General features: G+C 45.7%; 1 pseudogene; it reads right to left on the reverse strand.

The window, feature by feature from the left end:
* Nucleotides 1–11127: 11127 nt before the first annotated feature.
* LOC107970338 (small nuclear ribonucleoprotein-associated protein N-like) lies at nt 11128–11860 on the reverse strand (annotated as a pseudogene).
* Nucleotides 11861–15359: the final 3499 nt, after the last annotated feature.

Here is a 15359-nt window from a genome sequence, read left to right on the forward strand (position 1 = left end):
AAAACAAAACAAAACAAAAAACAAAAAGGACATTCAAGCAGCCCTATGAAGATGCCCATGTGGTGAGGGAGGAACTGAGGCTTTCTGTTAACATTCTTGTGAGTGAGCCACTTGGAAGCAGACCCTTAAGCCCCAGTCAAGCCTTCAGATAAGTACAGCCCCATTTGACTTTTTTTTGGTAACGGAACTTTTAAGATACAATTCACATACCATACAATGCATCCATTTAAAGTATACAGTTCAATGTTTTTTAATATATCCATAGTTGTGCAACCATCACCACTATCTAATTCCAGAACATTTTCATCATCCCAAAAAGAAATCCTGTAAGTCATTCTGCCTTCCTCTCTCCCCCATCCCCTATAAACCACTAACCTACTTTATGTCTCCGTAGAGTTTCATATTCTTTTGTTTTGTTTTGTTTTGTTTTGAGACGAAGTCTCGCTCTGTTGCCCAGGCTGGAATGCAGTGGCGCAATCTTGGCTCACTGCAAGCTCCGCCTCCCGGGTTCACACCATTCTCCTGCCTCAGCCTTCTGTGTAGCTGGGACTACAGATGCCTGCCACCAGGCCTGGCTATAGAGTTGCATATTCTATACATTTCATATCTAGAGAATTGTACAATATGTGGTCTTTTGTGATTGGCACTTTTCATTTAGCATAATGTTTCCAAGGTTCATCTGTGTTGTAGCATCTATTTGTACTTCATTTCTTTTTATGACTGGATAAGATTCCATTGTATGGATATACCACATTTTGTTTATCCATTCATCAGCTGGTGGACGTTTGGGTTGCTTCCACTTTTTGGCTATTATGAATAATGCTACTATGAACATTCATGTACAAGTTTTTGGACATACTATTTTAATTTTTTTTTTTTTTTTTTTTGAGATGCAGTCTTGCTCTGTCACCCAGGCTGGAGTGCAGTGGCATGATCTTGGCTCACTGCAACCTCCACCTCCCGAGTTCAAGCAATTCTCCTGCTTCATCCTCCCAAGTAGCTGGGATTACAGGCGTGCGCCACCACGCCTGACTAATTTTTGTATTTTTAGTAGAGATGGGGTTTCATCACATTGGCCAGGCTGGTCTTGAATTCCTGACCTCATGATTCACCTGCCTCAGCCTCCCAAAGTGCTGGGATTACTGGCATGAGCTGCCACGCCTGGCCATGGACGTATGATTTTATTTCTCTTGGGTATATACCTAGGAGTGAAATTGCTGGGTCATATGCTAACTCTATATTTAACATTTTGAGGAACTGCCAGGCTGATTTTCAAAGTGACTGCACTATTTTTTTTTAATTTATTATTATTATACTTTACGTTTTAGGGTACATGTGCACAATGTGCAGGTTAGTTACATATGTATACATGTGCCATGCTGGTGCGCTGCACCCACAGTGACTGCACTATTTTACATTCTTAACTGCAGTGTATGAAAGTTCTGATTTCACCACATCCTTGCCAACATTAGTTATTGTCTGTCTTTATAGCTGTCCTATTGTGAAGTGGTATCTCATTGTGATTTTGATTTGCATTTCCCTGATGACTAATGATATTGAGCATCTTTTCATGTGCTTATTGGCCATTTATATACATGTTGAGTATCCCTTATCTGAAATGTTTGGGACCAGAAGTGTTCAGATTTGGGTTTTTTTCAGATTTTGGAATATTTGCATTATACTTAACCAGCTGGACATCTCTAATCAGAAAACCCAAAATCTTAAATGCTCCAACAAGCATTTCTTTTGAGGATCACGTTAGCACTCAAAAACTTTTGGATTTTGGAGCATTTTGGATTTTGTATTTTTGGACTAGGGATGCTCAACCTGTATTTTCTTTGGAGAAATGTGGCTGATGTCATTACTTTAACCTCATGCATTCTGAGCCAGAACTATTCAACTGAGCTACTCTTGAATTCCTAACCTTCAGAAACTGTGAGTTAATAAATGTTTGTTGGCCGGGCGCGGTGGCTCACGCCTGTAATCCTAGCACTTTGGGAGGCCGAGGCGGGTGGATCACGAGGTCAGGAGATCGAGACCATCTTGGCTAACACGGTGAAACCCCGTTTCTACTAAAAATACAAAAAATTAGCCGGGCGTGTTGGCGGGCGCCTGTAGTCCCAGCTACTTGGGAGGCTGATGCAGGAGAATGGCGTGAACCCAGGAGGCGGAGCTTGCAGTGAGCCGAGATCGCGCCACTGCACTCCAGCCTGGGAGACACAGCGAGACTCCGTCTCAAAAAAAAAAAAAAATAAATAAAATAAAATAAAATAAATGTTTGTTTGAGATGCTAATTTTTTTTTAACACAGCAATAGGTAACTAACATAGAAACATTCTATTAAAATCAGGAACACACCATGGGTACCTACTATTAATGCTACTAAAAGTCCCAGTCAATGCAATAAGACAAGAAAAAAATACAAATTGTCAAGTTTGGAAAGGAAGAAACAAAACTGTTATTGTTTGCAGATTAATCTTCCACCTAAAAACTCCAGGTGTATCTAACACCACTGGTGTAGGGAAGGCAGTATGGTAGGATGGAATAAGCCCAGATCAGACCCAAATTTGAGACCTAGATTTTTTCTCACTTTCTGTGTGATCTCAGCCAAGTCTTTTTGCCTCTTTGGGCCTCATTGGTAAAGCGGAGATAATAACATTTATGCCATGAGGACTAATGTGAGTGTAACTAAAGTGCCTCAGTGACTGACACACAGTAGCCTTTGACAAATGAGATCTTCATTTAAGGAGGGCACTTGAGGGCAGAAGCCAGGCAAGATGGCGGTGTGACTGACCTGATATTCAGTTCACCAGGCTGTAGAATGTGGGCTCCTTCTATGTCCCCAGATGACTCCAGCCTGCTAGTGGGGTTCTAAGAAGCCCAGGAGATCCTTCCCTATACCCTGGGTTCAACCCCTAGCTCCACTTCCCCTCCTGGGCAGCCTTGGGCAAGTCAGTTACTTTGGCTGAATCCCTGTTATACACTCTACTGATTGGGATGCTTATGCCTACTTTTCTTTCTTCCCTGGAGTGCAGTGAAGATCAGAGTTGGGGAAGGAGCTCACTGAGGGGAATGCCTCACAGTAAGCCAGAAACTATAGGGAAATCCAGTAGAAACAAGGGGCAGAATGGGCTGTGAGAGCTCTACCTACCTGGACAATGAAGCCCCAAAGGACCTTGGGGTATGGGATAGAATGATGCTGAGTGCAAGATTCACTCCCCTCCTGTTCCAACACCACTTGACATCCTACCATGTCCCAGTACTAGAGTTGTCAGATAAAAAAAAAAAAAAAGTCTAGTTAAATTTGAATTTCAGAAAACAATAAATAATTTTTATGTAAGTATATGCCCAAACATTGCAATTATTATTATTTATTTTTATTTTTATTTTTTAGATGGAGTTTGCTCTGTTACCCAGGCTGGAGTGCAGTGGCACAATCTCGGCTCACTGCAATCTCCACCTCCTGGGTTTAAGCGATTCTCTTGCCTCAGCCTTCTGAGTAGCTTGGATTACAGGCTCCCGCCACCACACCCAGCTAATTTTTGTATTTTTCATAGAGATAGGGTTTCACCGTGTTGAACAGGCTGGTCTTGAACTCCTGACCTCAAGTGATCTGCCTGCCTTGGCCTCCCAAAGTGCTGGGATTACAGGCATGAGCCACCGTGCCTGGCTGCAATTTTTTTTTAGTTATCTGAAATTCTAATTTAACTGCATATCCTGTGTTTTTGTTTACTATATCTGGTAACCCTGCCCAGCAGGAGTGAAGTGAAGACACCCAGGGACTCTTCACCTCATTTCACAATGGAGGCCCTAGGAGGAGATCAGATTTGCCCAAAGCTCTGCGACATATCCACTATTTTGTTCTACACAAGGCCCCTTGGCTGAGGTTTAAACCTGGGCTGTTTGTGTTGGCTCTAACTCAGACAACTTAGCTCACATCCCTTCCTTCCCTCTTAGGGTTGGCCTGGGCCTTGGGGCCATTGACAGTCTCTGGGAGTCTAACTCACAAGATAGAATGAAGAGGGTGGGTGGACAGGGAGCATTAAAGGAGGATCAAGAGGCTCAGCAGGAGATCTAACTACAGAATGTGGCTCCTGGTAGACTAATAATGCCACTTCTATTTCTACAGCCAAAGACTCAAGTTCTCAAGCAGTTTTTAATCTTTGAATTTGCCCTATGTCAATGGCAGAGGGGAAATGGAGCTAGGGCTAGTCTCTGAGCCTCCTGACACCCAGGGCTCTCCTTGCTGCTCTGGGGTCTGGAGAAAAGGGTTAGGAAAGAGGCCCTCTGATGCCCAGACCAGGGAAATGGAAAGAGGAAGGCTTGTGGAAAAGCAGGGTGGGTCCTGCCCGAAGCCCCTGGAGTTTGGTCCAGCCTCTGCTGTCATCTAGTGGACACCCCATGCCAGTGCCTCCTTGAGACTCCTGAACAAGGCTGTCTGCTCCTTTCCTGGTTGGTTGTGCCTGCTAGCCTAGTCCTTCTTGGCTCTGATTTGCTATATGACCCTGAACAAGCCCTTTTCTTCTCTGGTTCTCAATTTTATCTCTTGGAACAGTGGTTCTCCAAACGGCAGCAGGCCCAATCTTTCTAAAACACAAACATAGCCAGGTCTCTCCACTGTCTACATCTGTCTTCTGACCTCTCTGGCCCTCATGCTGAAGCCTGGTGGGCACTGCAGGATCTGAGCCCAGCTGACCTCACCTACTCCCCACATCTCTGTTCTAACCACACGGAACTACATTCATATTCTCAATTAACACACTCTCTAAGAGCCTTTGCACATGCTGTTCCCTTTGCCTAAAACACTTTTCCCCCTTCTTTACCTGGCTTGTTCTTACTCATCCTTCAGATGTTGGCTTAGCCATCCTGAAACCACCTTTGCAAAAATTGTAACTGAGGAAATCATGACACTGAAAGAAATCAGACCTCACCGACTCCATCTTGCTTCTAACCTTTAAGCTGACCTTGTTCATCCCTGGGCGTAGGCCAAACTAACTTTGGGAAGGAATTCAGTTAATCATTTGACTCTGAAACAAAATTGGTAATAGCCCTTTTCCAAAAAGACCCTTTTCTTGCCTGGTGGGGACCAGTCTGTTTTTGCAAGACTAACAGATTAGCTACAAGATTAGAAATTACAGTTTAGGGTCATGCAGCCTCCGGCTCCAAGAGTCTGAACCTCCCCAAATTGCTCCTGGGGATAACATCAGTTTTGTAAAATCTAAGATCATTGCTTGAGGTATTTTGCAGACCCTGCACTGGATGGATCAGCTGACACTACCCAGACAAGTAATGTGGCTCAACCAGCTCTGCCATCCCGCCCAGGAACAGAAGACAGCAAGAAAAACTCCCTTCGACCCCCTATAATTCCATCTCCAACCTGACCAATCAGCACTCCCCACTTCCTAACCCCCTACAAATTACCTTTAAAAACTCTGATCTCCAAATGCTCTGGAAGACTGATTTGAGTAACAATAAAACTCGGGTCTCCCCCACAGCCGGCTCTACATGAATTACTCTTTCCCCATTCCAATTCCCCTGTCTTGATAAATCGGCTCTGTCTAGGCAGCAGGCAAGGTGAATTTGGTGGGGGATTACAATCCCATTCAGGAAGCCCCCGCCCCCACCCCCACCCCCAAGTCCCCACACTAGGATGGGCGAGCATACCTTAGGTCTCCACTGAGGACTGGTTGTGGTTTCAGGAGGGCATATGATTCTGGAAGAGGTCAAATGTCAGCCCAGGGGCTGACGGGTAGCCATGGGCTCAGGGTTCAAAATAACCTGATTTCCCATCCCACTATGCCAAGGTTGGACGCTGCGTATGACTATCAGCCAATGACTCCACCTCTCCAAACCTATTTTACAGATGAACAAATCAGACCATGTCTGCACCCACACTGGTCAACAGAATTCCAATGCTAGCCACAAATGTAATCTGAAATTTTCTAGCCATCGAGAACATAAAAGAAAGAGGTGAAAGTAATTTTAATAACACATTTTGTGAGCTGGACCTGGTGGTGCGCCCCTGGTGGCTGAGGTGGGAGGATCACTTTGAGTCCAGGACTTCAGGCTGCAATGAACTTTGATCAATCCTGCCACTGCACTCCAGTCTGGATGAGAGAGTGAGACCCGGTCTCAAAAAAAAGATTAATAATACACTTTATGTGATCCGATGTGTAAAATATTATTTCAATATGTAATCACTATTTTTAAATTATTAACAAGCCATCTTACACCCTTTTTTGGTACCAAGTTTTTGATATCCTGTGTGTATTTTATTTACACTTATTGTGCATTTCAATTTGGATTCCATCTCAAGCACTCAGCCACATGAGGCTAAAGACCACTGTTTTGGATAGCACAGCTCTACATGTAGCATTGGGGAAACAAGAATGATTCCCAGGTGTTTGGTCTGAACATGGAGGACAAAGGATAGGGTAATTTCTTGGTATGGAGGAGGGTGAATAAATGTGGTACAGGGTTGGGGAGAGTCTGAGGGCCATTGTCCCTTTAAGTGTTCATTGCCCTACATCCTGGGAAAGTTTCTAGACACCTGTCTGGGAGCTGTGTAGACCCTGGTTTGTGTAGACCCTGGTGGCTTGGTGCTAGTGCCTGGGCCTCCTCCTCGAGGCCTGAGAAGGGGTCGCGAAGTCACTCTCACTTCTCTCCCAGACCCCACAGTCCTAGGCTCTACCCTTTTATGCTGTCAAGGTGTAGGCATTCCCTCTACCAAAGATTTAGCAAAAAAGAAAAGTCAAGTTAATTTTGAATTTCAGATAAACAACATGTAATTTTTTTTTCTTTTGAGAAAAGATCTTGCTTTGTTGCCCAGACTGGAGTGCAGTGGCACAATCATGGCTCACTGCAGCCTTGAATTCCTGGGCTCAAGTGATCCTCCCACTTCTGCCTCCTGAGTAACTGGGACTATAGGCGTGCGCCACCACGCCTGGCTAATTTTTAAAACTTTTAGTAGAGATGGGGTCTATGTGGCCCAAGCTGGCCTCAAATTCCTGGCTTCAAGCGATCCTCCTGCCTTGGCTTCCCAAACTGTTGGGATTACAGGCATAAGCCACCGCACCCAGCATAATAATTTTTAAATGTAAGTATGTCCCAGGTGATATTTGGGACATATTTATATTTTTTAAAATTTGATGTTTATGTGAACTTCAAATTTAATTGGGCATATCCTGTATTTTATCTGGCAACCCTACTTCTAGTTCACCCTTCTGGACTTGGAAGCACTGAATCTGGCTCTATTTCCTTGTTGTGTGACCTTGGTCACATTTCCTCACCTCTCTGAACTTCAGCTTCCCTCTGTAAAGTGGCCACAAATACTTCTTTCCTCAATGAACTGTTAAAAGGACTCACTGAGGAAAGTATGCGAAAATGACCTCCAGGAGTTTGAGACCAGCCTGACCAACATGGTGAAACCCTGTTTCCACTAAAAATACAAAATAATTAGCTGGGCGTGGTGGCGCGCACCTGTAATCCCAACTACTCAGGACGCTGAGACAGGAGAATCGCTTGAACTCGGGAGGCAGAGGTTGTAGTGAGCAGAGATTGCACCACTGCACTCCAGCCTGGGCGACAGAGTGAGATTCTGTCTCAAAAAAAAAAGAAAAAAAGAAAAGGACCTCCCGGCCAGGCACAGTGGCTCACATCTATAACCTCAGTAATCTGGGAGGCCAAGGCAGGCAGGTTGCTTGACTCCAGAAGTTCCAGACCAGCCTGGACAACATGGAAAAACCCTGTCTTTACAAAAAATACAAAAATTAGCTGGGCATCGTGGCACATGCCTGCAGTTCCAGCTACTCAGGAGGCTGAGGTAGGAGGAGCACCTGAGCCTGAGGAGATTGAGACTGCAGTGAGCCAAAATCGCACCACTGCCCTCCTCCAGCCTGGGTGACAGAGTAAGACCCTGTCTCAAAAAAAAGAAAAAAAAAGAAAAAAAGAAAAAAGGAAGGACCTCCCCATAATGCCTGGCACATAGTAGGCCCAGAGCAAACATCTGCCCTTCCTTCAGTCTCCCAGATGTGCAAGGCAGCTCCACTGTCCAATGAGTGCCCCACCTCCCTCCCTCTCCACACTACCCAGGATCCCATAATTCCATAATTTCTCAGTGCCTTTTTGTATTGTCCTTCTCTTCACTAGTATTTCTTTCCCTGGTTTTCAGACTTTTTTTTTTTTTTTTTTTTTAGAGAAAAGGTCTCACTCTGTCACCCAGGCTGAAGTGCAGCGGCGTGATCATAGCTCACTGCATCCTGAAGCTCCTGGGCTCAAGCCATCTTCCCACCTCAGCCTTCTCAGTAGCTGGGACTACAGATGAATGCCACCATGCCCAGCTAAATTTTTTTTTGTAGAGACAGGGTCTTGCTACATTGCCCAGCCTGGTTTTGAACTCTTAGCCTTAAGTAATCCTCCCTTGTCGGCCTCCCAAAATGTTGATATTACAGATGTGAACCGCTGTGCCTGGCCAGCTTCCTGAACTTTTGGCCATGCCTCATCTTTGCTAGGAATATACTAGAATCCTCTGGAAAGGGCCTAATTCCCAAGAATAGAGTCCTGCTGACCTAGCTCTCAGAAGATTCCAGAATATGGCTCAGATACTACCTGGTGGCTATGTATCTAAACAAAAAATACTATCACTACCAGACGTGAATCTGAAAGGTCAGGCTGGTTCACTCTGCCCCTGACCAGCAGGGCCACCGTAAGGGCAGAGCCCTGGGCCAGGCCCCAGTAGAAGACTGAATAAACGGACCCTGAGCTGTCCTGGGGCAGGGAACTTGATGGCAGGGGAGAAGCGGGCTTCAACGTGACCCTAGCACCCATACACAGAGAATGAGAGGAGCCTGAGGCCCAGGGGTGGGTGGCCTGTCTGAGGGCACACAGCAAAGATTTGCCTATTTGCCCCAGATCAGGGGACTAATGAGGCCATGCTCCTAACCTGCCCACTCCTCTGTGGAAGAACTGGGATTTAGGAGAATCAGGGAGTGCTTTCTCTGGCTTATTCTCACTTCTGTCTGCAGACACAGTCTTCCTCTCTCAGCCTCCTGTACCCATGAGGAGAGACTAATGTGGGGTAGGGGTAGGGAAATGGCTAGGTCCAGGGAGCCTTCTCCCCCATGTCAGGTGAGGAGACTGGAGGAAAAAGTGATGCTACCTCCTTAAGAGCTGGTGCTCCCTGGGATGCTGGAATCCTCTCTCTCTCCTTGCATTGAACAGATCATAAAATTGAGTCCCAGAGAAGAGCAGGGACCTGTGAGTCCTAGAAGATCAAATAGGCCTGGCTGATGCCTATAATTCTAGCACTTTGGGAGGCCAAGGCAGGCGGATTGCCTGAGCTCAGGAGTTTGAGACCACCTGGGCAACATGGTGAAAACCCGTCTCTACTAAAAAGACAAAAAATTAGCCGGGTGTAGTGGTGAGTGCCTGCCTACTTCCAGCTACTCGGGAGGCCGAGGCATGAAAAATCGCTTGAACCCAGGAGGCAGAGGTTGCAATGAGCCAAGATTGTGCCACCGCACTCCAGCCTGGGTGACAGAGGGAGACTCTGTTAAAAAAAAAAAAAATCAAGTGGGCCAGAAGGTCCCCCAGACTTCTTGCCTCTCCTCACTTGGCAAGTAAACACCTGTGGCCCAGGTCCTTAATCATGCCCTTCTCCCACCTTATAATTTACCCACTCTTTGGTTGTTGTTTTTTGTTTTTTGTTTTTGTTTTGTTTTGTTGAGACAGAATTTCACTCTTGTCGCCCAGGCTGGAGTGCAATGGTGTGATCTCGGCTCACTGCAACCTCCGCCTCCCCAGTTCAAATGATTCTCCTACCTCAACCTCCCAAGTAGCTGGGATTGCAGGCACCCACCACCATGCCCAGCTAATTTTTGTATTTGTAGTAGAGACAGGGTTTCACCATGTTAGCTGAGCTGGTCTCGAACTCCTGATCTCAGGTCATCCGCCCGCCTCAGCCTCCCAAAGTGCTGGGATTACAGGCATGATGAGCTACCGCGCCTGGCCTAATTTACCCACTCTTCAACCTTCCTGGTCCCCCAAACTCATGGCTCCCCCTGAGGTTCTACAGGGGCCTCCTATTTGTGTTGTGTTCCTAATCTCCATCCCTTCCCTCTGCCCTCTGGAGAGGGTCTAAATGCCTCTGCATGGTCTTCCACTCCCACCCACCCCACCCACTACCCCAAGCCCTTCCTTCCTTGCCAGTCTATCACTCCTTCCATCCCTTCACAGACCCTACTCTCTGTGCCAGGGTGGTGAAGCAACATTTCAACAGGAGCAGGTTTTGAGGGCGGATTCCAATTTTGGGCCTGATTCTTACCAGCTGTGTAGTCTTGGGCATGTTGCTTAACTTCTCTGGTCCTCTAGCTTCTCATCTGTAGTAAGACTTCCTTCACAATCCTGGGGTGAGGGTTAAATTGCATAAAGCCCTTAGCACAGTATGCAGCACTTTATAAACATTCAATAAATGTTAGCTACTGCTATTATTATTATTAGAGGAGTAAGGGCAAAGAAGGGGAGGGGGCAGGGGGACTTGGGAGCAAGCAGAGGAAGAAATCAGAAAATTTTTATTTTTAAAATTATTTCCCACCGGAATGAATATTTTTTATTCAGCACAATGTTGTAGGCATCAAATAATATTAAGTCTATGCTGGGTTCCGGCAGGATAAATGCCAACATCACCAACAGGGCTTCCAGGGATTATAAGTGCCTTAGTGTGCTAAAGCAGAGAAGATATTACTTGATATATTTTTGAAGCTGAAGTGCTTCCAAGTTTGGTAGTTCCAATTCTGTTACTTCTTGGGAACGTTTTTAATAACAAGAACATGAAGAAATAAACAGTGCTGGTTCCCTAATGTTAAAGTTTCAGGAACGTGGTTATTGCTTTCCAGAAAATACCATGAGAATGACCTCATTTCCGACTAAGGAAAAGTTGAACTCTCTCCATTTTTTCCACCTTATGAACCCAACAAAAAGAGCAAAGAGGAATATAATCAGTGAGTTTATCTTAATGAAAGCTGATGGCTTCAATATCTTTTTTCCCACAGTTTAATTGCTTTAGGCATTTATTATTAGCTATGATTAATGCAGAAAGAAGGGACAAAAAGCTCACAAACACTATACAATTTCACAAGATGCATTGCAGGGGGAAAAGTGACTGAGATGGATCAGCAATATCCCAGGGTCTTGGTGGATGCATTCCTGGTGGAGAGGGTCTCATTCCTGGAGGGGGCATGCCTACTGGCGTCCCTCTAGCAAGGGGAAGCCCAGTTGGTGGGCCCATGGGTGGTTTCATACCAGGTGGAGGAAACATAATGCCTAGAGGTGGAGCTGCTCTGCCAACAGGTGGGGGTGGAGCCCCCGGTCCTGGTGGGTACTGTGTTGGGGCTCCAGTAATGCTCTTCTCTGTGGAGTCATTACCTGCTGGGATGGTCCCCCAACTCCTGGGACAGGGCCTGCTAATCCACCAGGAGCCTGGGGAATTGGTACACCAGCTGATACTCCTCTACCAGCTGCCCTAACAACTCCAGGGCCTCCTGTAGCTCCAGCAAGTGGTACCTGAGCAATGCCAGTATATTTTGGGGGTAGCCCCTCCACGGTCATGGATACCAAGTTCTCCCCATGCAGCAACACCAGACCCCAAAAGTGCTTTCCTTCGAGCTCTGGTTGCTTCACGTTCTTTGGCTTGATCTTTCTGAACTCATCACAATTGCAGAGGATCAAATTCACATGCTTGTCAAACGCCTTAAAAGTGCCAAAGAAGATTGTGCCTTCCTGTAGGATGCATTTCATTCTATAGTCAATGTGCTGCTGCAGCCTTGCTACTCGTGCCCACAGTCGTGATTGCTGCTTCACCAAATCCCGTGTCCACAGTTAAAACTTCGTGCTTCTTAAGACCTGGGGGAAGGCTATAGATAAAGGTATGGTGCAGGTTCTCCCAGAAACAATGCAAGGTGAGGGGGAAATGTGGTGGCTCACGCCTGTAATCCCAACACTTTGGGAGGCTGAGGAGGGCAAATCACCTGAAGTCAGGAGTTCGAGAGCAGCCTGGCCAACATGGTGAAATCCCATCTCTACTAAAAATACAAAAATTAGCTGGGTGGTAGTGGCATGCACCTGTAATCCCAGATACTCAGGAGGCTGAGACAGGAGAATCGCTTGAGCTAGGGAGGCAGAGGTTGAGGTGAGTCAAGATGGCATCACTGTACTCCAATCTGAGTGACAGAGTGAGGTGCTGTCTCAAAAATATATGTATAATTTTTAAAAGTATATTGAAAGCATTGGGTGAGGTGGCTCATGCCTATAATCCCAACACTTTGGGAGACCAAACTGGGAGGATCCCTTGAGGCCAGGAGTTTGAGACCAGCCTGGGCAACAGCAGGACCCTGTCTCTACAGAAAAATAAAAAATATTAGCTGGGTGTGGTGCGTGCCTGTAGTCACAGTTATTCAGGAGACTGAGGTGGGAGATCACTTGAGCCCAGGAGTTGAAGGCTGCAGTGAGTTAGGATGGTGTGCCACTGCACTCCAGTCTGGACCACAGGCTGAGACCATGTTTTTTTTTTTAAATAAAAAATAGATAATGGATCGATTGATGGAGAACGCTCACTCTCTGCTGAACCTGTTCCAAGTATCCTCATAACAACTTTTTGAGGTAGGAAGAAATTGGAACACATCTGTGGTTAAACAAGTTGAGTTTATCACTTGTTATGGGGTAAGGGTGAGAGGACATGAATCATGAGAAACAATAGGGCTGCTGGGCTTGGTGGCTCACATCTGTAATCCCGGCACTGTAGAAGCCCAAGGTGGGAGGAACACCTTAGGTCAGGAGTTCGAGACCAGCCTGGCCAACATGGTGAAACCCTGTCCCTACTAAAAATACAAAAATTAGCCGGGAGTGATGGTGGGCGCCTGTAATCCCAGCTACTTGGGAGGCTGAGGCAGAAGAATCACTTGAACCCAGGAGGCAGAGGCTGCAGTGAGCTGAGATCACACCACTGCACTCCAGCCTGAGTGACAGAGTGATACTCTGTCTCAAAAACAAACAAACAAAGGGGCATCTCAGTAACAAAGTGTTACAAAGGACACATAGGATTTGGGCTTGCATTAGGTGATTTGGAGGAGGGCTTAAGAAAATGGGGTTTTCTGGATTGGATGCTGCCTATGAGTGAGTACCTTGATAAACATTATTTAGAAGGAGGGAAGAGTAGACCGAGGCTAAATCTATAATCTCTATATGAGCCAGAATAGGGAAATGTTTGGCCATTTTTGTAGTTCGAACAATGCTCATGTTTTGTCTGGGTTTAGACATGATTCGAGTGGTTTTGTTATTGTCTTGATCCATCATGGTCACATAGTGGCCTTGTTTGATGTTGATGTTCTGTGAAGTTTTTATGTTCAATAAGAGAACACACCAAGGTCTATTTGTGAGTGCCAGACCATCTCCTGGATATCAGGGGCTGTTTTTCTCTTAGAGCTTGGTTTCAAATCCAGGTTTGTGTGACTGGAAACATCCCCTGTATTACTTCTTGATCACAGGAACTTGCGAAGGTGGCTGGCAGACTAGGACTTTCATCTATGAGCTTATTTCATCTACTATTTTTAATTTTTTTTCTGAGACGGAGTTTCACTCTTGTCGCCCAGGCTGGAGTGCAATGGCACGATCTTGGCTCACTATAACCTCTGTCTCCTGGGTTCAAGCAATTCTCCAGCCTCAGCCTCCCAAGTAGCCGGGATTACAGGTGCCCGCCACCACGCCTGGCTAATTTTTGTATTTTTAGTAGAGATAAGTTTCACCATGTTGGCCAGGCTGGTCTCGAACTCCTGACCTCAGGTGATCCGCCCGCCTCGACCTCCCAAAGTGCTGGTATTATAGGCGTGAGCCACCGCGCCGGCCTTTATCTACTATGTTCACCTCCTACTCAGGTCCGATCCCTAACAGTTCCTGGGATAACTGTAGGTACTTAATAAATGCTAGTTGAATGAATGAAGATGGCTGTCAAGAACTCCAATGACTGCTTGAGTGCAAATCACAAGCTCCATCACCTATCAGTATGTGATTTGATACAATATGTATTAACAGCTAATCCACAATCCATATTCAAATTTCATTACTTGTCCCAATATTGTCCATTACAACTATTCCACCACCACCACCACCCCAGTCCAGGGTCCTATTTAGAATCACACACCACATTTTGTTGTCATGCTTCTTTAGTCTCCTTTAAACTGGAACAGTTCCTCAGCTTTTCTCTGTTTTTCATGACAATGAGTTATTTTGTAGAGAGTGTCCTTCATTTGGGGTTCTCTAGCACTTCCTCATGAGATGTGTACGGTGCACTTTTGACAGAAATACCACAGATGTGTTCTCAGTGCATTTTATTAGGAGGCCCTTGATCTGACCCATTAACTAGTGGTGTTAACTTTGATCACTTTGATCTGTTTGTTCTGCTAGGTTAAACCTCTGTAACATCACCATTTTCCCTTTGTAATCAATAGCTAATTTATGGGAGACACTTTTACTGTTGTAAACATCCCGTTTCTCTAGTTTTACCACACATTATTGATTTCCTAATTCCACCATGTTTATTAGCTGGCATTCTACAAAAAGGAAGACTTTCCCTTCACCCATTAATATGCTCACTTCTTTATGTTTGTAACGACTCATGGATTACTATTTTATTCAATTAGTTATACTCTATTACTATCACTCCATATTTTGATTCTGAAATTGCCCTGACTTGGCCAGTAGGATCTCCTTCAAGACAACTCCTGTGTTCTTTGACACATTCCCATGATTCTTATTACCATCAACCTTATATTCTAGTGTAACAAGATGTTCCAAGTTTATCTGGTACTTTCCGGAATGAGTTAGTTCTTTCTCTCTCTCTCTCTTTTTTTTTTTTTTTTTTTTTTTTTTTGACGGAGTCTCACTCTGTCGCCCAGGCTAGAGTGCAGTGGTGCGATCTCAGCTCACTGCAACCTCCGCCTCCCGGGTTCAAGCGATTCTCCTGCCTCAGCCTCCCGAGTAGCTGGGATTACAGGTGTGCGCCACCACGACCGGCTACTTTTTGTATTTTGAGTACAGAGGGGTTTCACCATTTTGGCCAGGCTGGTCTCGAACTCCTGACCTCAAGTGATCCATCCGCCGCGGCCTCCCAAAGTGCTGGAATTACAGGTGGGAGCCACCGCGCCCGGCCGGAATCAGTTTTTTTCTTTTAGGAGCCCCGAACCCAAAGCTCTTTGAAAAGCTGCTGAAGAGCTCCAAGGTTCCTCCGCTTCCTGCTCGCAGGCGGAACCTTAGAGCTTCGGACATGGAAATTAACCTCTTCCGGTTGGGGCCGGAAGTCCCTCCGAGAGG

This window comes from Pan troglodytes, chromosome 23, assembly GCF_028858775.2.
Source record: "Pan troglodytes isolate AG18354 chromosome 23, NHGRI_mPanTro3-v2.0_pri, whole genome shotgun sequence".
Lineage (NCBI taxonomy): Eukaryota > Metazoa > Chordata > Mammalia > Primates > Hominidae > Pan > Pan troglodytes.